The sequence below is a fragment of the Mixophyes fleayi genome, chromosome 4 (genome assembly GCF_038048845.1).
Source record: "Mixophyes fleayi isolate aMixFle1 chromosome 4, aMixFle1.hap1, whole genome shotgun sequence".
Classification (NCBI taxonomy): Eukaryota; Metazoa; Chordata; class Amphibia; order Anura; family Limnodynastidae; genus Mixophyes; species Mixophyes fleayi.
The window spans coordinates 90,671,833-90,694,943 of NC_134405.1; positions in this window are offsets into that span (position 1 = coordinate 90,671,833).

Consider the following 23,111-nt stretch of genomic DNA (forward strand, 5'->3'; position numbering starts at 1 on the left):
CTGGTATTTATGCTTTTCAAATCTCGCGAGATCCGAGCCAAGAAAAACGAATACGTCACAATGACGTTTTGCCTCAATTTCGAAACCGAACGGGCGGGAGAGTACCGAGCCTGCTCGGCTTGGTACTTGGATACCCTAAATTCGGTAGGATTCGGATCTCGGGGAACCGAGCCCGCCCGTCTCTTGTTTTGAGGGGGGACAAAGTGTGTGTGCGTGTTTTGAAGGGGGACAGAGTGCAGAAGCAGGGCAGAGTGTGTTCTGAAGGGGACGGTGTGCAGAGGAGTCATGAATTGGCCGCTGCGGTGTAATGAAATGGCTGGGGATTCATGAATTGCCCGCTTGTGGGGGGTATCATCTCTGTATTGTGTGGCTTTCTAAAGAACCTAATCATTGAGGGTTAGTAATGTGTGCACATTTTCAAATCAGGACCACCACTTTCCAGAAGACAGCTAATGGACAACAAAGCTGCAAGAAAAAGCAAGAAAGAACAGCAAGAACAGGTAAGAGAATCTGTCTAAATTTGTTTGCTGGAAAATACTCCTGAATTTTCATTTAATAGATTGGAGGGGGCACTACAGGTGTATTGGCCTAGAGCGGCCACAACCTAATCAGGCCCTAACTGTGGTGGTGATCATCTGAGAAGCTAATAGCTGACTCGTGACTGGATTGGTGGAGTTGCCTAGGGAAAAGAAGTGTGATGAGAGATTGTGCTGCTGATTTGATGTGTAGGCAAGACATCAGCACCGAAAACGGAGTAGACCACGGGATTTCTTTTGGATGCAACCCCAGGAATGTATAGCTCCTAGAGGTTTAAATACACAGTAATTCAGGTGTATTTTTTTACCTCTGTAACATTGTGGGCCTCACTTAGACTTAGAAGTACATCCAGGAAATCTATTGTATTATATATTATTACAAGATGTGTGAATGTGATCACATAAAGTTTATAGAACTGCATTTATATATATATATATATATATATATATATATATATATATATATATATATATATATATATTTGTAATGTTTATATTATGCGGCTTCTGTTAGTTGTATCTGTTAGTAGATTACAACTAGTTACATAAACAATACAGTAATTAATATTACACTTGGACTTTAAGACTGGTGGAGGGATGATTGTGTAAATGTTGCCATAATATAGTGCGTGATGACAACCTTTCATTTATATTATTACACCGAATTTTCATATCTCTACCCTCCCTTTTGAACTGGTATTCGAGTGCTGAGAACGTAAGTCACTTTAAAAAATTCATACATTTCATTACATCCAATGTATTATTATTTTTATTATTATCCTTTATTTATAAGATGCCACAAGATTTCCGCAGTGCCGTACAGAATACAAACAGTTGACCATCCAGGATAAAACAGTACAGAACAATAAACGGATATTAACAAGGCTCCAAGAGCTCCAAGCATAGCTAGTACAGTGAAATTGGAGCAGAAGGATAGGTATAGAGACAAGGAGGGAAGACAGCCCTGCTCGTAAGAGCTTACATCCTAAAGGAAGGGCAAACAGACAGCAGCTATAGTTAGGAGTCAGTGTAAACTTTCACTGGGGTCACCTCCAGGGCTCTCAATGCATTTTTTTAGCCAGTCCAAATGCTACAAAAACATGGAAAAAGAAGAAGGAGAAGAACGGTCACATTGTTAAGTGAAGCCATTAAACTGAGGGCACTTAAAAGCATTGGTTTAGGAGTTTCAGGCACTTACCCAGTCGGGGTTAAAGTTTTGCTGATATGCAGCAATAGGATCCATGAGGAGTGGCATAGCCTCTTCAGTATTACTTCTCATGGAATGCTGGGTCTTTTCTTCCCGCACTTTCTCGGATGCCTTCCCGCCCACCCAGCTAATTGTTTTGGTTTGGTTTAACAATTTTAATTTACAGAGGAGGTGCAGTTGGTGGGAGAGCAGTGTAGTCAGCGACTAGTCACAACAGTGGTTATGCTATTTAGCCGCACGTCACTGCCTCTTTCAAGTAACATCACTCTTGATCCTTCTGAGTGGAGGATCCCTTGGCGTGCTTTGCGTGGCCATCAATGTTTAGTCCAGGAGGGAGCAGTCACGCTGACGCCTGTTTTAGCACCGGCCAATGTCAAGGGATTATTCCTTGGTTAGTTTGAATGCCATCCTGGCATTGCTATATTTGGTTAAATGATTGGTTGTTAGTTGACTGCATTTTGACTGCAGGTGGATTTTTATTAAATTTGGTTATTATTAATAAAACTGCGACCTTTTGCCAAAAAGCTTATATGTGTCCGTGTGTTTATTTGGTTTAGTTTAAGTCACACTTATAATTTACGAAGGTTGGTAAGGTGCGTGAAAGAAGACATTAACTATATGCATTTTAAGATCCTCTTATGTGTAGTAATAACGTTTAATATACAATCAAAACATGATTAATCACCCTTCCATCAATTTCAAATAAGGCAAATTCATCTGTAGTTGAGAGATCTCAACATCCCGAACACCTGTTAATGGATCCAGAATTGTAATTTAGCATCAATGTGAAGTGCACAATACAGACTAGAAGCCAAAAATAGCAATCCGAGTAAAATAGGGGGCCTGAAGAAAGTCTGTACATTTTTGACAAGAACGATCATTAGATTTGTATCATGTAACATCCAATTTCTCCATGAAATAAACACTGTTTCTTCTTGAATTTCTTGCTATATTAGTGCTGGTATGTAAATTTTTTAATGGATATATATATATATATAAATATATATATATATATATATATATATATATATACATGTGTGTGTGTGTGTGTGTGTGTGTGTGTGTGTACTGCTTAGTCTACCCTTAAAGAATAGGATAGGAAGTACACATATATCTGTATACTAGATAACAAGTCTTTCAAGCAATCCATCCACCCAAGTGCTACCATTGTGAAAATGCACCACAGTATATGTACTGGATAGAATCATATCTATGAAAAATAAATAAACTGATAAAAGTATTGTAAGCCGCTACACACCTTTCTTGAATCCTCAGCCAGCAAATTATTAGTCTCTACATAGGGATGAAAGCACAAGAGAAGAACATCAATAGTGTAGTAGTTTGAAATGCCAGAAATAAATTGATTAATTCAAACTGAGTACTTCATTAAAAAATCAAAGAGCTTATCTGTAACAGATTCTGGATACTATATTACTAATCTTGATTAGCACTGGCTTACCTGAGGTGCGGAGTCTAACGATCTCCCCGGTGTTCACCAAGAACAGCCGCAGGGCGGGGTGGGCTTCGCTGCCAGGAATCGCAGGTCGCGGTCCCCAGGTTCGCCTCAAGATGTAGTACAGCGGAGTGAAGCGGTGGTAGCGGAGTCAAACAAGCCGGTTCGGTACACAGGAATGGAGTCAGGCAGAATCAGAAGGCAACTCGGAGTCAACAAGCCAGGTTCGGTACACGGGTCACAAGAATAGGAGAATGGTCAGCAAGCCGGGTCGGTACACAGGGATAGGAGAGCCAGGGAAGTCAAACAGGCAGAGATCAGCACACAGGAAGACACTGGAAACTGGAAGACACTGCAATCCACGAAGAGCAGGAGCTAGGAACAGGTAAGTGTTGCTCTGACACTCAGTGAGTGTCAGAGTGAGGTTTTTATACTGAAGGGGATTCAAAATCCCGCCTCTAGGGTTGTGGTCATGTGACCGCCTCCGGGTGTGGTCACATGGTCCTGAATGCGGAAGTGCGGCTGGACGGAGCGGCGGGGATCAGGTAAGTCCGTGACAGTACCCCCTGCCATAAAGGTGGACTCCGAACACCTAATAGGGTTTCAAAGGAATTTTTTTATGGAAGGATTTAAGTAGACGGGGAGCATGTAGATCTATGGCTCTTACCCATGAGTGCTCCTCAGGGCCGTAACCCTTCCAATCTACCAAGAACTGTATGGCACCTTGAACTTTACGAGAATCTAGGATAGTTTTAATCTCGTATTCGACTTGATCCGGATCCACAGCAGGAGGAGGAGTTCTGGATGAGGTGGAGAATCTGTTGGTTACCATCGGTTTTAACAAGGAGACATGGAAGACATTGGGTATGCGTAAAGAGGGAGGCAGACTCAATCTAAAGGCTACGGGATTAATAATCTCAGATATAGCGAATGGGCCAATAAACTTGGGAGCAAATTTTTTACTGGGAACCTTTAAACGAATGTTCTGGGTGGATAGCCATACCCTGTCACCAACTGCAAAACTTGGAGTCATTCTTCTCCTTTTATCGTAGAATTTTTTGGAACGAGTAGTTGCTTGCTTTAAATTTGTCTTGGTTTGTTTCCAAATATCAGAGAAGTTACGAAACAGAGAGTCCACTGCTGGAACTTCAGAAGATGAGACTTGAGAGAAGGTGGGTAGTCTAGGATGGCAGCCATACAGAACAAAAAAGGGGGAGTTAGAAATGGCCTCATGGAAATGGTTGTTATGGGCGAACTCGGCCCAAGGGAGAAGGTCCACCCAGTTGTCTTGGTTACTGGAGATAAATATTCTTAGAAACTTCTCTAATTCTTGGTTGGTTCTCTCAGTAGCCCCATTGGACTGGGGATGATATGCGGAAGAAAAGTCAAGCTTAATCCCAGATTTATTGCAAAAAGACCGCCAAAATTTTGATATGAATTGTGATCCCCTATCGGAGACAATATGTTGAGGACAGCCGTGGAGGCAAAATATTTCTTTAATAAAAATATCGGCTAAGGAGGAGGAAGAAGGAAGGCCTTTGAGAGCAATAAAGTGAGCTGTTTTAGAGAAGCGATCCGTGACCACAAGCACTACAGTACAGGATTTGGAAGGGGGAAGGTCCGTGATAAAATCCATGGAGATCTGTGACCATGGGTAATCAGGAATGGGTAATGGGAGCAAGCATCCATAAGGCTTCTTCCTAGAGGTCTTGTGTTGAGCACATTTGGAACAAGCAGCAACAAATCTCTTCACATCCTCCAGCAAGGAAGGCCACCAGTAGCTTCGGGACAATAAGTCCCAGGTCTTGCGAATGCCGGCATGCCCAGAGAAGAGTGAGTGATGAGCCCAGTGAAGGAGCCGGGTGCGTAGATGTGGCAAGATGAATGTTTTGCCTGGAGGACAACCTTTTTTCAGGTGTGTAGCTGCCAATACTTGACATGGATTTACAATGAATTTATTATCTTCCGAGGATTCCATGTCAGCTGGATCAAAAGAGCGAGATAAGGCATTTGCCTTTGTATTCTTAGATCCCTAGTGAAAAGTGATGTTGAAATCAAAGCGTGAGAAGAATAAGGACCACCTTGCTTGTCGAGGGTTTAGACATCGAGCAGTGCGTAAGTAAAGCAAATTCTTATGGTCGGTATATATGGTGATAGGAAATTGCGCTCCTTCTAGTAAATGTCTCCATTCGGAGAGAGCCAACTTGATGGCCAGGAGCTCTTTGTCGCCAATTCCATAATTCCTCTCAGTAGGTCAAAAGCGACGGGAAAAGAATCCACAGGGATGAAGTTTTCCAGAAGGACCTCGCTGTGATAGTACGGCTCCTGTGCCAACAGAAGAGGCATCTACCTCCAGGACAAAAGGACGAGAACAATCTGGCTGTTGAAGAATGGGTGCAGATGAAAAGAGAGACTTTAATAATATAAAGGCTTGGATAGCCTCAGTGGACCAAATACCAGCATCAGCAGATTTGCGGGTCAATGCTGTGATGGGAGCCACGAGAGAGGAGTACCCCTTGATAAATTGACAATAATAGTTGGAGAATCCTAGGAAGCGTTGAGTGGCCTTAAGGCCCGAAGGTTGGGGCCAGTCAAGTATGGCTTTCAATTTTGTGGGATCCATCTGTAGACCGGTGCCCGAAATAATATATCCCAGAAAGGGAATTTGTCTCTGCTCGAAGGTGCATTTCTCCAATTTGCAAAATAACTGATTTTTTCGGATACGAGAGAGGACCTCCAATACATGAGTACGATGAGATGCTAGATCTTGAGAAAAGATGAGAATGTCGTCCAAGTAGATGACTACAGATTGGTACAAGAGGTCTTGAAATAGCTCATTCATAAAGCTCTGAAATATGGCTGGGGCATTGCATAGCCCGAAAGGCATGACCAGATATTCAAAGTGGCCGTCTCGGGTGTTGAACGCCGTCTTCCATTCATCCCCCTCCTTAATGCGTATAAGGTTATACGCTCCTCTGAGGTCAAGTTTAGAAAAGATGGTGGCACCCTTAATCCGGTCAAATAATTCAGAAATCAGTTCCAGTGGATACCGATTTTTAACGGTAATGGCATTCAGGCCTCTGTAATCAATGCAAGGGCGGAGGCCCCCATCTTTCTTTTTTACGAAGAAGAAGCCAGCCCCAGCTGGGGAGGCAGACTTGCGGATGAAGCCCCTGTTTAGATTTTCTTGGATGTACTCCTCCATAGCCTTAGACTCCGGGAGGGAAAGGGGGTAAACACGGCCCCTGGGAATGGGTTTACCAGGTATCAGATCAATGCCACAGTCCCAGATTCTTTGAGGGGGAAGTCTAGTGGCCTCTTGTTGACAAAAAACATCAGAGAAAGTTTGGTATGGTTCAGGCAGGAGAGTCACAGGAAATTCTTGGGAACGTCTGGGACTATTCGGAGGAACCACTCTCTGTAGGCAGCGAGAGAAGCAGGACTGTCCCCAGGACAATATGTGACCAGATTTCCAGTCCAAGGTGGGAGAGTGGACACGAAGCCATGGAAGTCCTAGGATGACTGGGTTGGTAGATCTCTGTATTACTAGAAAAGAAATCTTCTCCCGATGAAGTGCTCCTATCTGAAGCAGAAGAGGAATAGTGCGTACCAGAATGGACCCCTCAGGAATTCATCCCCCATCAATGGCCATCAGAGAGATGGGTTGTTCCAAAGCTTGTGTGGGAATAGCGAATTGTTTAACTACTGTGGCAGAAATGAAATTTCCTGCGGCTCCGGAATCTAGAAGAGCCGACTGCGGGAAGGTCTTTTGCCCTAACTGAAGGGAAATGGGAATAGACAGGCAATCATTACTATTGGGAACTGACTGACACTGAGAAAAGAGGCCCAACGTTACAGCTCCAGAACTCGTTAGGCCCTGTCATTTCCCGAGCGTTTGGGACAAGAAGATGGCCGCTCTCTCCACAATATAAACACAACTTGTTCCGAAATCTCCTCTCCCTTTCTTCAGCTGATAGACGGGTACTCCCAAGTTGCATGGGCTCTTCAGGGGGAAGAACAGGGGCTTGGAAGTTGGGGGCCAAGCAAATCATACTACGCCGCGACTGTTCCTTCTCGGAATTACGTTCCTTAAAACGCAAATCAACTTTGACACAGAGGGAGATAATGTCGTCCAAAGACGTAGGGAGTTCCTGGGATACCAACTCGTCTTTGATTCGGTCTGAAAGGCCCTGCCAGAATGTAGCTACTAGGGCCTCATCGTTCCAGCGAAGTTCAGAGGCCATAGTTCTGAAGTGGACCGCATACTGCCCCACAGACTGGTTTCCCTGGCGGAGACGTAGTAAGCCGGAAGCGGCATTGGACACCCTTCCTGGCTCATCAAATATTTTCTTGAAGGTGGACAAGAAGAGGTTGAAGTTATGTAGAATGGGGTCGTCCCTCTCCCATAAGGGGGAAGCCCATGCTAAGGCTTGACCGGACAATAACGAAATCACATAGGCCACTTTCGTTTTTTCAGAAGGGAAGTTCCCAGGTAGAAGCTCGAATTGTATGGAGCATTGATTTAAAAATCCTCTGCAATATTTAGGGTCTCCATCGAACTTGGGTGGGTTAGGTAACCGTAGCTGCGAGGAAGAAGCTGCTGCTGCGGCTTGAGGTACAGGGGCCACTGCCGGCCCAGGTGATCCACCAGCCACTAGGGTGTTCTGGACAACATCCAACCGAGTGGATAGACTATTGAGGAATTTTAAAAGTTGCTCTTGGTTAGCTTCTTGCTTATCCATCTTTCCTACTAAATGCTCCAACAGATCTTTAGCTGTGGTATCCATGGTCAGAGCAAACTGTAACAGATTCTGGATACTATATTACTAATCTTGATTAGCACTGGCTTACCTGAGGTGCGGAGTCTAACGATCTCCCCGGTGTTCACCAAGAACCGCCGCAAGGCGGGGTGGGCTTCACTGCCAGGAGTCGCAGGTCGCGGTCCCCAGGTTCGCCTCAAGATGTAGTACAGCGGAGTGAAGCGGTGGTAGCGGAGTCAAACAAGCCGGTTCAGTACACAGGAATGGAGTCAGGCAGAATCAGAAGGCAACTCGGAGTCAACAAGCCAGGTTCGGTACACGGGTCACAAGAATAGGAGAATGGTCAGCAAGCCGGGTTGGTACACAGGGATAGGAGAGCCAGGGAAGTCAAACAGGCAGAGATCAGCACACAGGAAGACACTGGAAACTGGAAGACACTGCAATCCACGAAGAGCAGGAGCCAGGAACAGGTAAGTGTTGCTCTGACACTCAGCGAGTGTCAGAGTGAGGTTTTTATACTGAAGGGGATTCAAAATCCCCGCCTCTAGGGTTGTGGTCATGTGACCGCCTCCGGGTGCGGTCACATGGTCCTGAATGCGGAAGTGCGGCTGGACGGAGCGGCGGGGATCAGGTAAGTCCGTGACATTATCTGAATTAAACTCATGGATCTCAATTCCTTCCTTACAATGTTCCCAGGATGTGTCTCTATGATAAAATCTTGTGGACCCAAAAGGCCACTCACGTGCAGTATGTAAAAATAATTTATTTCAATGTTTAATATAAATATTGTATATCAAAAGAAAATTTAAAAAGTCCTGATTTGATACACAAGAATGTTAATGGTATACAGTGATAGTGCATACACTTGGCACGTTTCCAGACCTGACCCCGAACTGGATGAACGTGCCAGTCACTTGTTGATACAATTAAATCCAAATATTCCGGGGACAGGCACGTCATTACTGCAAGACACTGTACAGGAGGCCACCCTATGCATTTGGTTAACATTTTCATCAAGGAGGTGACAACGACAACTTTTCATTTTCTCATAGAGATCCATACTGGGAAAACTGTAAAGGAGGAACTGAGATCTATTATAGTTTCATCCAGAAAAGCTCTATGTGTTTTTTTTTTAAAATCTCTTTATTTTCACACTTTGTACAAAAAACAGTGTTGTAGAACATAATCAGAAAAAATAAAAACAGTATTACAGAAGCATCTGTTCCACCGTATAACATGTGACAATGAGTTAAAGACATCAAAGTTGATTTTTCAATAATTTTGTAAAGAAAAATGGTTAGGAATAAATTTTAGAAGAAAGATGATGGAGAAGTGTCAGAGGAGAAAGGGGGTAGGGATAGGGGAGAGGAGGAGCAAACAGTTCTTGATTACCTGACAGGGAAGCTATGTAGTCTATACCATGGGGTCCAGGTCTCTGGGAATTTGGAGAGGGTGTCATAATCTGTCTATCAGTTCGGGCCTGGTAGGGGGGAGTGTTTTCTTCCAAGCTCGATCTATTACTAGTTTACAAGCTTGACTAATTTGAAGTGCCAGATGGTCTGTTGATTTGCTTATGGAGGGAACAGGCTTGTTAAGTAAAAATATTGCAGGGTCCCTGGGGTAGTGAACAGCTGTGAGTTGGTGAAGAAGGGTCAGTGCAATATCCCACAGTGATTGAATAATGGGACATTCCCTCAAATGTCAAGATAAGTACACTGTCCGCCACAGCCTCGCCAGCACCTGTCTGATGTGGTTGGGAAAATGCGGTGGAGCTTGGTTGGGACCAAGTACCATCTCCAGTATACTTTATAAGCTGTTTTCCTGACATTCACATTGATGGATACCTTAGCTACTCGTTTTCAGATTGCCGACCATCCCTCATCATCCAGAACCAGCCCAAGGTCCTTCTCCCATGCCTTCTTGTGGGGGTCCAAAGGGGGTAAGTCCAACTTGAGGAGGATGTGATATAGCATTGATATGTTTCCTCTACATCCCACTGCAGAAATGCAATTGCTCTCAAATGGCAGTCATTTTCTGAGTTTTGTAGTATATATTTGGGAATAAATAAAACTGTGAATTTGTAGATATGAAAAATGCAAAGATATTGGGAGGCCATGTCTTGCTGATAAATCTGCAAATTTGGGGGGCCCAAATTCGCTCATTATGTGAAGGAACCTGTCTATGTTTCTGAACTTGCAGGGCACAATCATGGATTCTACATTGTCTGGTGGGAACTAGGGGTGTTTCCATGTTGGGGTTAGTGAAAAGGAATATGGGGCCAATTTAAAGAGATTGTTCATAAAGTCCCATATCGAAAGGTTGAATCTGATCATGGGGCACTCATATATCGAGGGAGGTCTATGACTCCCAGACAGCCATGGGCGGTAGTGCACCGGGGCCTCTGGGATCATGGCATTCTCAAAATACACCCATTTTTTCAAGCCTGGATTAGTATGCCAAGAAATCACGTGGTGTAGTTGGGTGGCATAGTAATAATTAGAAAGAAGAGGTAGACCAAGTCCTTCGTCAGCAGGCTTCGCCAGGGTGGGGCGCTTAAGTCTGGGCCACTTACATTACCATATAAATTTGCTACATGCCGTCTGCAGTGCCGCCAGAGCAGAGGGAGGTACGCGAACCGGTAAAGTCTGAAATAAATATAGCAACCGTGGTAGGATATTCATCTTTACTGCATTAATCCATCCTGTCTATGAAATATATAGAGATTGCCATTTGTTTAGGTCTCAACCAATACGGTAAATCAAGGAGGGGTAATGAAATCGATACAGGTCGGAATAATGTGTTGTTATTGCTATTATTTTTTAATTATATACTGACTTCCTGGCTTCTGAGTTGCTGGATAGAGAGAATTCCAGCAGCATAGGACTGATGTGCTCCAACAGAAGCAAACAAATATAAAAAAAACAAGAATTTGGGGGCCCTCAGGGAAGTTGGAGCCATGGGCAATTAGCTTTTCTGTCCAAACATGATGTGCCAAATACCAGATTCTCAAATATGTGCAGGATGCAAGTAAATCTGAGCCCTGAATGTCTGCAATGACCCAAAAATTTGTAAGTCATCCCAAGACTGTCCTGGCAGATTTGGTAACTATGTGCAATGGTTCGGAATGAATAGGTCTGCATGCATCATCACTAATGTATTAATTCAGCAAATCCAAGCATAGTTCCATATAAATAGACACATAAGGGGGAATTCAATTCTCGGTGGTATGTTGCGAAGTAACTCTGGAACCGTCAGTGAAGACTCTCTGCTGCAATATATCTACGCTCAACTTTCCTAGAGGTGCTCAGGAAAAACACTGGTGATCTGAGTATCGTAGTACCTGGAAATAAGCACAGTCTATGGAGCATCACACTGAATTGAAATTGCCCCATAGAGGGTAATTCACTTACATGGCTCAAAATCTGTATAGAACTCTAACAATAAATAGCTTTTATCTGTCTACTGCAAGTAAAAGCAATGGAAGCAAATTTCTGATTGGTTACTTTTGATTTCAGTGAAAATTTTAACCTAAATGCAGTTTGAGTAAGTAACCCTTTCAGTCTGTAAATACACTTTTCCAACATTTTCTAAACTAATACCTGCTTACTTACACATTCTAGTTCCTATAGACACATTCAAAGACAACAATAGCAAAAACAATTTTTATTATATATTTTGTATATATATTTTGCATTGGGGCATCATTTGCCTCTGTATTATCAGATAAAAGAGACTCATTCAAGTGTTCAACTACAGTGAACACAAATTGGATGAACAAAGCTCTAAATAGTGAGCAATTAAATAATCAGTCACCTAGGGTAATGCATTTGTTCGATTCAAAACTGTTTATGAAACATCATTCATATAGAAAGCATGCAATCCCCTCTTGGTACCTCTGCAGTGATTTAATATTTTATAATTAATCAGTGCTGAGCATCCTGCAGTCTGGAATAAAATATGTTCATTTAACCCACTGAGTCCTTGTTAATATACAGGGGAGGGAGGCTACAATAAATCAGTTTATTGCAAAATTATTATGTTTTTGCTTATTTGTAATTAAGTTAAAACACTGACATACATCTTGAAATAATGCACTTATTTATAAATTCCAAATAATGCAAAGGTGGATAAAAGTGCAAAATGAAATATACCTTTTAATGGAATTTTATAAATCAAATACTATTTTGCATATACTGTACATATGTCTGAGTTGTTTAACTTTTGTCAAAAGTGTGAAATTCAATTCATTCATTGCCATCTTACAGTCCATTTGTGCTAAGTTCCCTCGATCTTTAAATAAAGTGATTCCATAAAGGAATTAAAAAATCAAATACAATTATAATTTTTTCAGATTGCACCTAAATTTGCGTTGACGGTATAACTGTAAAAATCAAGGTATACATAACTGCATACCTAGTAGATCTATATAAATAAATGCTGAATGATATTGTTGCATTAACCTTATTTCTACAGAAATCAAGTCTAAATATGAACATGGTCAAAATTTAGAAATTGCTTTAAATGGACAATGTAATAAAATATTACTTATTTATTAAATGAGCACTCCCAGGTAATGTGTTAAAATTGAACTAAACTGCTCCTTCTTGTTAGTGGAACTGAATACTGAAACAGGTTTTCACCGGGCTCCAGCATTGCTGTATTATAACAATGCTGCGTTCACAGCCTGTGGGAGTATGACTGAGTGGACCAATAGCAGACAGCTTCTGTTCTATCTGGCACACATATTCAGCCGGTTAAGGCTTTTAGCCAGCCAAGTATGCTTGGATCCCTTTCACAGAAACAGAGGTGCCTCGGAAAAAACAAACATGTTTCAGCATACAGATCCCAGAGCAGATCAGTTAAACTCTACCGTTTTTACTGAGAGCGCTCCTTTAATCAATGGTGCTTGTTCTTACTGATGTTGAGCAAGACAATGAACCTAATGATTAGTTCATGAGTTATTGTTTGCTTGATAGAGCCTTTTAATCATACATGCCTACTCTCTTGGAATTCTCAGGAGGCTCCCGAATTTCGTCATCAGGTTAGTTTTCCCCCTCTGCTATACGATGCCATGAACCTTAGCATTACATCACAGGGGGCTGGGCCACAGTAGCACAATGGCGTCACCATGACCCCTCCTGCACTTGCCACCTATCCTCCACTCCGAGATTCTATTTGCTTTATAGTCTCAACTGGATTTGAGGTATATTGCAACACCAAAAATTACGGCTGCTACATTTTTTTTTTTTTACTTTTTATTTATAACAGCAGATGTGTAAAAAGCACAACAGTACAGGTCATACACAGTATCCCAGTACAGGGATTACAAAAATATAAAGACTTCAGATAAGAAAAATAAAGAGCGCAGAAGAACAACAGAAAAGATATAAATATATTTTACACATCCAAGTACATTCCGAGAGGGAGTTAAAGATCTGCAAAATGAACAATGAGATATAATATTTTTCCCAATTCCTAAGGTGCATCCTGTACCATTGTACATATCCAGCGGATAGAACAAACTGCCATGATTTTTTTTTTTTTTGGGAGGTACGGGGGGAAAGGAGGGAAGGGGAAGGGACAGAGGGGGGAAGGGACAGAGGGGGAAAGGTGAACAGAGGGAACACTAAGAGAGTAGAAGAAATAAAGTTATAGAGATTGAAAAAAGAAGAGGAGGGGAAAGCATCTAAGACTTATGAGAGACCTGGCATAGAACTGTTGTTAAAGCTATACCAAGGATCCCACACTTTGTGGAACATGGGAACTGTGTCATGGAGGAGACTAGTCACATATTCCATGGAAGCCGTGTGCCAAGTTATTTTCATAACACCCTCTCTAGAAGGTTGTGAGGCCTTCTTCCATTCACTAGCTATTTGTAACTTAGCTGCATTTTAGATGTGTCGGATCAGCTTATCTGATGTTTTGGTAATGCCCTTGATAGGTTGGTAAAGGAGCACTGAGAGTGGGGTCTTAGGCACATTGATTGAGGTAACCTGTCGGACTAATGAAATTACCTCATCCCAAAATTTGGCAACCAGAGGGCAATCCCACCAGATATGAAGGAAAGAGCCCACCGCCCCACAATCACGCCAACAAAGATCTAAAGTTTGAGGAAAGATAGAATGGAGTTTCTCAGGGACCATATACCATCTGGTGTAGACCTTGTATGAGTTTTCACGGATAGCTGTATTAATAGATGACCTCGAAATTCTTTCACGAATGAGCGACCATCTCTCCTCGTCTAGGGTCACCCCAAGATCCTGTTCCCAAGCCTGCTCAAACGGTTCCTTAGGAGGGGATGAGGAGGTCACGAGAGAACTATATAGGATTGATATATAGCCTCGGCGACCCGGACTATAAATACAGTGCCTCTCGAAGGGTGTTGGCAACCGCAACCTAGATGAATGAGTCTGGGCTTGAATAAAGCTTTTAATTTGCACATAATGAAAGTAGAGGTTGCTTGGAAGTGCGTGTCTCTCGCTCAGGTCTGTGAAAGAGCGTGGAGCATGCTCACCCATCAAATGAAAGAATCGGTCTAACCCTGCTTGCCTCCAAGGGTAAGCAAAAGCATTGATGCACCCCTGTTAGAAACGAGGGTGTCTCCACAGCTGGGTGAGAGGCGAGGGGTATGGGGCCAGTGTATATTTTTTGTTCAATTTGTCCCATACCTCCAGCGTAAAACGGATGGAGGGCGTAACAAAGGCTGAGGCTGGTCTGACACTCCTAGGGATCCAAGGTAAGAAGCGAACTCCTATATCTGGAGACAAACAATTCTTCAATATCCACCCACTTCTTGAGTCCCAGTGGTGAGAGCCAAGAAATGAGATGAGTCAATTGTGTAGCTTGGTAATATTTGTCAAAGAAGGGGAGGCCCAGACCACCGTTATATCTAGATTTAGCTAAACAAAGTTTACTACGTCTGGGTCTCTTACCTTGCCACACAAACCCACCGCACATAGATTGAATAGAGCTCAAAAAAGAATCAGGGACTTTGACCGGAAGGGTCTGGAATAAATATAAAAGTCTGGGTAAGACATTCATTTTAATGGTATTGATCCTTCCGAACCACGAGATGTACAGAGAACCCCAGGTCAATAAGTCATGTTTTATTGTGGACAACAAAGGGGGGAACGGCTGCTATATTTTAACGCCTTCTTATCTAATGTTCATTTCTAAACATCATTTTTAACGGTACTTACCCACTGGTGTTTTAAATGTGTTTCTTAGTAAATTGTGTTTCTAAAAATATACATCACATGCAAGCCTGTTCAATACATATTAATAATTAATTTATGTTTTACTTTTGTTTTCACTGACGTTTGTATGCTTTGCAATGTGTTCAAATGAAACAAGGTGCATACTGAAACTGACATTACAGCAATGGAACGCAATACAAATAAAAACACAAATGGGTATGTTAACAATATGGACAGGGGGAATTCAATTAGCCGCAATGTTCCTCAGAACATCGTGGCTGCACATTTTTACTGTTACTACGGTAAAATATCCGCTCGTATTTCCTTGCACCACTATGAGGTGCAAGGAAAAATCAGTGGAGATTCTGTAAAAATGTCGCAGACGCGATATTCTGAGGAATATATAAATGCATTTTACAAACATTGAATATGTATGTGCTGTAAAATAAATTTTAAAAAATGCATGTGATTGTGGACTCTAAAGTAGTCAGATAGAGCAAGTGCCTCTAAACACGTTACATGTAGTACTGACTAGGTGAACCTTGGCGCACCACATTCCATTTATTGGCATGTTTACTTAATTTTGATATCATTTACATTTTCAATATTTAAATACTAAACGTTAACAAATATAAGCTTAGAAAGTTCAAATGAAAAAAAAAAAAGATAATAACAAACACATTCAATATTCAGAATAATGTTCCAGGCACTAATCTTTAAAACCTTGGACTGTTCCTGGATATTAGTGTTCACAAAAAACTTGACAGTTATATAAATAATATGATAAGGTATTCCATTGTCACAGCCATCTATTGTGACCACTTTCTATATAAAGTATGCAAATACATACAATGTTGGAAATGCAAAGTGGACATGTCTGAAAAACAAGGACATTTGCGCATTCTTGTTAGTTGATTTTAAAAAAAAAACACATTTTGCACACAGATGCATTCCTGTCTCTCCTGCCAATCCAAACCAAGCTTTGTGTGGAGCTCCGTGTAGAAATATAGGTCAAATAAGAACAGCAAAGCAGGCTAAACTGGACACTGCTCAAAGAGGAGTGAACCAATCCAACTCTACTGAAAAACAATCATAATGCTTCAACGCGTTAAAACACAGAAAAGTGTGCGCTTTTTAATCTTGATGTGGGTATCTGTACATGTGTATGAGAAAATAATTAGTAATAGCAAAAGGTGCATAAAATAGAATACAACGAAAAAAGTTGCATTTGGATTTTTAGAAATCTTTCTGTAGAAGGGTTAATCACAGTTCACAGGATAGAAACAGCAACGTCTTCAGGCCATGTGCACAGATGGCCAAAAGCCTCAAAATATTTTTTTACATAAGGCACAGTGATAGAATACATTGTTTACTGATAACATGACATTACACAGCACCTCTGTTAAAAGGTAGAGTATTAACTTCCCAGTCATTTAAGGCAGCTGCAGCTCTTACCACACCATCAGTACCATGTCCTGATTGATTGATACAGGTCAAAAAGCTGTGACTGAAAGTCAGTTACACCACTGGCGCTGCCCACATCTATGAACCATCCAATCCACAGTGAGCATTACTTCAAAGCAAGTGTGCAAACCTACATGTCACCTGCCTTCTATCAAGGTAATCATAAAGGCTTTTCCTTCCACAGCAAAAAAACTGATTTCAAGTTGTTCAAGGCACCCACGTGACACCAATCTTAATCAGTGTGCAAAGGTGAATTGATGCAACACAAGCCCAAGTGAAGCATGGTATGTCATTTATAAATGTGACACAACCGCAGTGTCGGACTGGGGCATGAAGGGCCCACCAGGGGCATGCAATTGCAGGGGTCCATAAAATATTGCTTGCGCAGGAGAGGCATGGCCAGCTAACGGAGTGAGGCCAGCCACTTTAGGGCATGTGGTATTTGGTAATTATATGGACACCACTTTAGTTCCTCAGTGCTGTGCCCCTTCTTCCACTTCAACTGCATTTTTCAAATCCCCCGCAGCTGGCATGGAGTCAGCAAATAAGTCATCACATCAGCCAGGCAGCAGAAGATTTGAAGATAGTGGCTCAAGTGGAAGAAGTGGCACAGCACCAGCAAGCCACAGTGGTGTTTGTATAAATAACTAGTACCAATAGAAAAAAATTGACTTTATTCATTTGAATTAGTTAGTAAAAATACCATTGTATATGATACTTTATATATTTATATATTATCTCTATTTTAAACAAATTTCACCAGTATCCTAGAAAATAAAAATATATTTATAATAAAAGTAAAATATAAAAATATTATACATGCATTTACCTGTATCAAATTTCATTGTAATCTCTGTTGGTGGGGCCAGTGGCAGGATGGAGTGACTGGTAGCAGGGAACGTGGAAGGGGTTGTGGAAGATGGAGAGACTCGCAGCAGGGGGAGAGGAGGGGATGTGGCAGAGGGGATGTCTGGCAGCAGGGGGGATGGGAGGGGAGGGGATGTGGCAGAGGGGCTGTCTGGCAGCAGAGAGGGGGGAGTGTGGCAGATGGAGTGTCTGGCAGCATGAAAGGGAAACATATAAATATAAGGAGGAGCACCAAAATGTACAGTCTGGGCGGAGAATATATACATATAATTGGGAAGCACATCACAATGTACAGCAGCCTGGATGGGAGGACATAACCGGTGGACTGTGTATTACCCAAAAGTGAACTCAAGGATATAGATGACCAAACTTTCACCTCTATTGCCCCTATTATGCAAAGCTTGACTCTGATACACACTCACTCTCTCACACACACACATTTCTAATACATACTGACACAAACTAACTGATCACATGAACAAGAATTATGTTGGGGCTGGGTGTATGTTGGGGCTGGGTGTCATCAGAAAACTTACAGTTATTTATAAGGGCTAACCCATCACATAATGGTCAGGGATAAGGCCTAAAATCATAACTGCAGTGCAAATATGTTATATCAAATGAATCCATTGATAGGTTTAGCTACTAAAGTGTAAAACATGAAGACAGAAAGTCAGATGTAAATGTATTTGATGACTCTGAACATTCCAGTGTGAGAAGATAGGAGTGTCACCTGTGGCAGCTTCAAAGAGCTCCTGCGGTGAGATATATCCTGGCCTGGAATGGAGTTGTGACACCTGAATAGACTTTTAGGAACCACTCAGCATGTTGTCTTTTTCAAAGAGGCCATGTGCTGACATAGCCTATATGTGATATAGACAAAAATAATTCAGTTTTAAAATATGCCACATAAAATCAATTAAATTAATGATCAACCACATATTCCTCAATAGCATGATGAAGAGCAGCTCATAAGTCAAGTTAAGAATTCTGCCCCACAGAGAAGTTAAGAAAATGAGTATAAGCTCTCCAAATACACTGTATTTAGGCGTGTTTGGTATCAGAAGATGGACAGAGTCATAGGGGATTTATTAATGATACAATTGGATCTGTGTGATGCTCCACAGAAAAGTTAGGCCACATAGTAGAATTGGTTAGTAAATTAGGCAACACCTCTTTCTAGCCCCTTCCATTTTTGCTCTTTTAGCAATAAAGTTAGTTTCACCTTCCGCGCATGCGCGCTGAGTGGCGGTCACCGCGCATGTGACAATATGGCGCGGCTTTGTTATAAATAGCCGCAGTATATGTAACATGTATATCTTCTGCTGCTGATGAAGTCTTGGGTGTTACAAGACGAAACGCGTTGAGCTGTATCCAGCGTTATTTCCATTACCTCATGTGAGTGCTTTTTTTACATTTTTAATAAATTTTTTCTATGCATACCAAATTATCTTCTTTTTTCAATCTTATACATTTTTGCCACTTGAATGAGGCTGGGATTATGAAGTCATTGGTGTTGCATATGTTTTAAGTACCCATCAGACGTGAGATACTTCATGATATCTGGTACGCAGATTTTTATTACACACTTGTTGCACTCATTTGGGTGTCCTGTATATGATAATCTGAGACAACAATCTCAGACACTCCATAGGATTGTGGGGTATTTGGTGAACGGCCCTTACCAACTACATCTCAGTGTTATACTATGTTTGCTCTTTCCATATTGTTTTACTGATTGGTGGAGTTTTGGAGGACTACAAGTATAGCAGAGACTACTCCATCTTCTCCTAGAAATCCATTGCTGCTTACCTTACGGTACGCATATTATTACGCATTTCCACCTTGTATATTTGATATTCCACTTAGAGGCACCCTGCCTGTTCTTGTGTTACAGCATTGTACTTGTCCGGACCAACCATCTGGTTTCAGGTTATTGAGGCTGCCACTCGTATAGAAGTCAAGTGATTTTCATGGACTTTGTATGTGGGACTGATATCATATTATTCTGATTTGTAGTTGTTACGCTGTGGTGATTAGCGCCAGATATATCTTTTATTTGATTGTATTGCTTCTGGTTTTTTTAGATATTGGCTGCTTACACTCTCGTTTCTATATTATATAATGTGGAAATCAGCAAACAGGATTAATTCAAGGAATAATCTAAGTCAAAAGATTTTTGATGACAATCTAGAGAAAGTTGATAAAAATGAAGAATTGGATCAGTTATTCTGGGATGTGGAAAAATTATTGGTAAAGGAGACTAAGGCATGGTGGGATATCAAATGTTTACAAACATATTTGGAGGTTAATAGAATTCCCAGGGGTCTTAGACTCAATAAGGTACCCACGTTTGGTCAGGACAACCAGATCTTTATTGATCAATGGGACACTATACTCAATCAGTGTTCACTCAAGTTAATCAAACATTATTATACACAGTTTAGATCTTAACATTTGTCAGCCTATGTATGACAGGGTACTCTTTACCTGTCTGTACACATATGCAGGTAGATAGAGGGAAAAATAAACCCTATTTGTCACATGGGATTCCCCCATATGGGGAATAATATAACAGTAGCATTTAGGTTTAATTAACCTTTCAACATACCTTTGTTTTAGGTCCACTAATTTTCATTTATTGGATTCCAATTGGACCTCAATGATATTATCATAATTATCACAATTATACTTATGATTCCTATTAGTTTATTAAAACTTTATAGTATTCACCTTAATTTAGGGTCTAGTACTAGTGTCCTAAGATTATACAATTAACATCCATCTATGATACTTCATTGTATTTATAATATCTAGGATCACATATTTCCCTTTTATTTACTATTAACATTGTATGCCCACTATTGGCTAATACTTATGCCAATCAATGGATAAATCCGTCCCCCTTGCTCTGATGGACTATCCGGAATTATGCCATTAAACACACCTACCTCTCTTGTTAATTTGGAGCTGCCATTTTTCTGCAGCACAAAACATTTAACTATATTGTTGTTCAAATGGAAATGTATTAACCTAAAACCCCAATGATATAGATACAGTCTGGTCACAACATTTTGTTTCCACATATATAACAGAGTGTTTTTCACTCCCATACATAGTCATGTATTAAGACAGTAGAAAATGTAAATGGTAAACACTTCCCTTGGTTTATTAGCCCAGATTTTACTTGGGTCTCAACCGGAACTTGGATGAATGATTTTCACAAATATAAATACTAGTACCCATTGATAGTTTTCTCTCTAAATAATATGTTATCTAAATTTAGGGCTAAACCGCCTATTTTGCGCTTCTATTATTGAGACTACACAGTTATTAGGTATTTGCATTAAATGAATAGAATCATAACATTCACGATCGCATAGACTCCTCTGTTATCAACACCATACGCACTTTATTGTCCAATATCAATGCCAATCAATGGATTGATCCGGCCCCTACTCTGATTGGACCATTCTGGATGTGTGTCACCAAACACATCCACTTTCTTCGCTATTTAAGAGCTGTCAATATCCCCCCCCTGCTGCAGCCTTGAAAAAGCCACAGAGCGAAACGGGCGTTGGCGTTTTGCCTCGTTACTGTCAGCATGCTACTTGCAGCTTATTCTTAGCACTATTCTCCTTCTGATCGCTCCACAGTTGTTTACTAGGCAGGGTTTCACATATACCCGCGATCATAGGGAGATCATTGATACAACTTTTTTCTATTTCCGTGATGCCAATATTATTGGATCATATCACCTAAACATCGCTAGGAATACCTTGGGCTTCTCCTACCCTCTATGGTATTAAATCTAATTTTGGAGCATTTTTCTATAAGCTGGGATCTTTGCACTTATAAAGGTGCTTTTTGATATGTAGCAGAGGCAATGCAAATTATTTTTGCATTTTAACTCACCTCAACACTGTTTGTTCTTTCACATGTATTTTTAATATTTCACTCTTTATCTAACCAGATTATTTTAATGCATACCCATTAAACTATATGTTTTATTTATAGACCTATTGGAGTGCCCCTCCCTTACACTTCTTTCCTTTCCTCTTTGTTCTATTTACTAATTAAGTGTTTTTGGTAGCACCCCCTAGGAGTTTCCTAGGCATTTGCATTAATTAATGCTATAAATTAGGTCTTCATACATATCTGGTGAGGTCTCCATAAGTCCTTGTGTGTATATATCTATACTAGATATGTTAATTTTAGTTTCACAGTCTACATATGTATAGCTTTTTCTCCTAAATGGTTCAAAAGAAACCTCTGGTGTACTATACATTTGAGAAATCCATACATGTGGTTCACCTTTAGAAATTGTAATATTTTTCCATTCTGAGTAATTCATTCATTCTGAGTAATTCATTCCCTTGATTTCATCTAAAGTTAATGGTACTGCAACCCACTGAAATACCATTGAGCTAGGGGGTGCTTTGGTCCAAATCCAATAATTATTGTTTTTTTAAATCATTCCCTATTCTTTGGTATAAATATAGTAGTGAGTTGGGTTCTTTGTCAGTGGGACTGTGACAGCACCACATGCATTTCCCTTCCCTTCACATTTCCTATTATCTGTACTTGCTTTTCTTTAGACTCTGAACCTATAATGTTGTTTATTCTTACGCTTTTTTCCCCTCTGTCTACACGTATTTTCATTCCATCTGTTAGCGCTTCTCTTTTCTTTTTTTATACTACCTAGAGTTAGATTGTCTTTCTGATTCAGGGTGGTCAAGAATTTAATTTTCTAAATAACTGTTTGTCAAATTAGTCTTACCTACTCCAACATCACCCACTGACCTTCCAAAAAATACAAATTATGCTATAACAAAAATTGTTATCAAGATGACTCCAAACATCAAAGTGCACAGTTCCTCATACCACCACCACTCACTCCTCCTCCTGGCTATCTTTCTCTGCTCCATCTTCAAGCAGAGTCTGCAAACTGAGATCTTCTTTTGTTAACTCAGGAGTTACAACTTTGAATTTCTCCAAGTCAACCTTCTTGCAGTGTGATGCATACACCCACAAGTCTTTTTCTGCAACTTTCACAGAAGTGTCAATGGTGAGCAACACTTCCCATGGACCCTCCCAGTGATCTGAAAGGGAAACAGAAGGTAAAAAGTTTCTCATCACATCATGCCCTGACTGGAGCTTATGACCGTCCCAATGACTGGCTCTGGTTGGACTTTTGCAAGTTTTGAGTGCATCCCCCACAATTGCTTAGCCATTTGGATTACTTATTGTGTGGTGATGTCTTGCTGAAGACTAATGTTTGTTTGAAGGCAAAAAATATGATATGGAAGTTTTCCAAACCCTCTCCCATAGGGTGAAAGGTTTAAGAGTGGCTTTGGAGTAGTCCTAATGCTATGAAGCACAAAGTAAGGGCTTGTGGCCACAACATTCATGTATCTTTCTGAATCTTTCCTAACCTGTTCTTAAAGACCCAATTTATTCTTTCTACATTTACTGATGCTTATAGTCTGTAAGGTGTATCCCGTTTCGAATATATTCCTATCAGATCACACACATTGTCTGCAATATGCGCCATGTGAAATGTGTACCTCTATCACTTTGGTAACCCATATGTGCACACAAATACTTGAATGATTTTCTTTGCAGTGA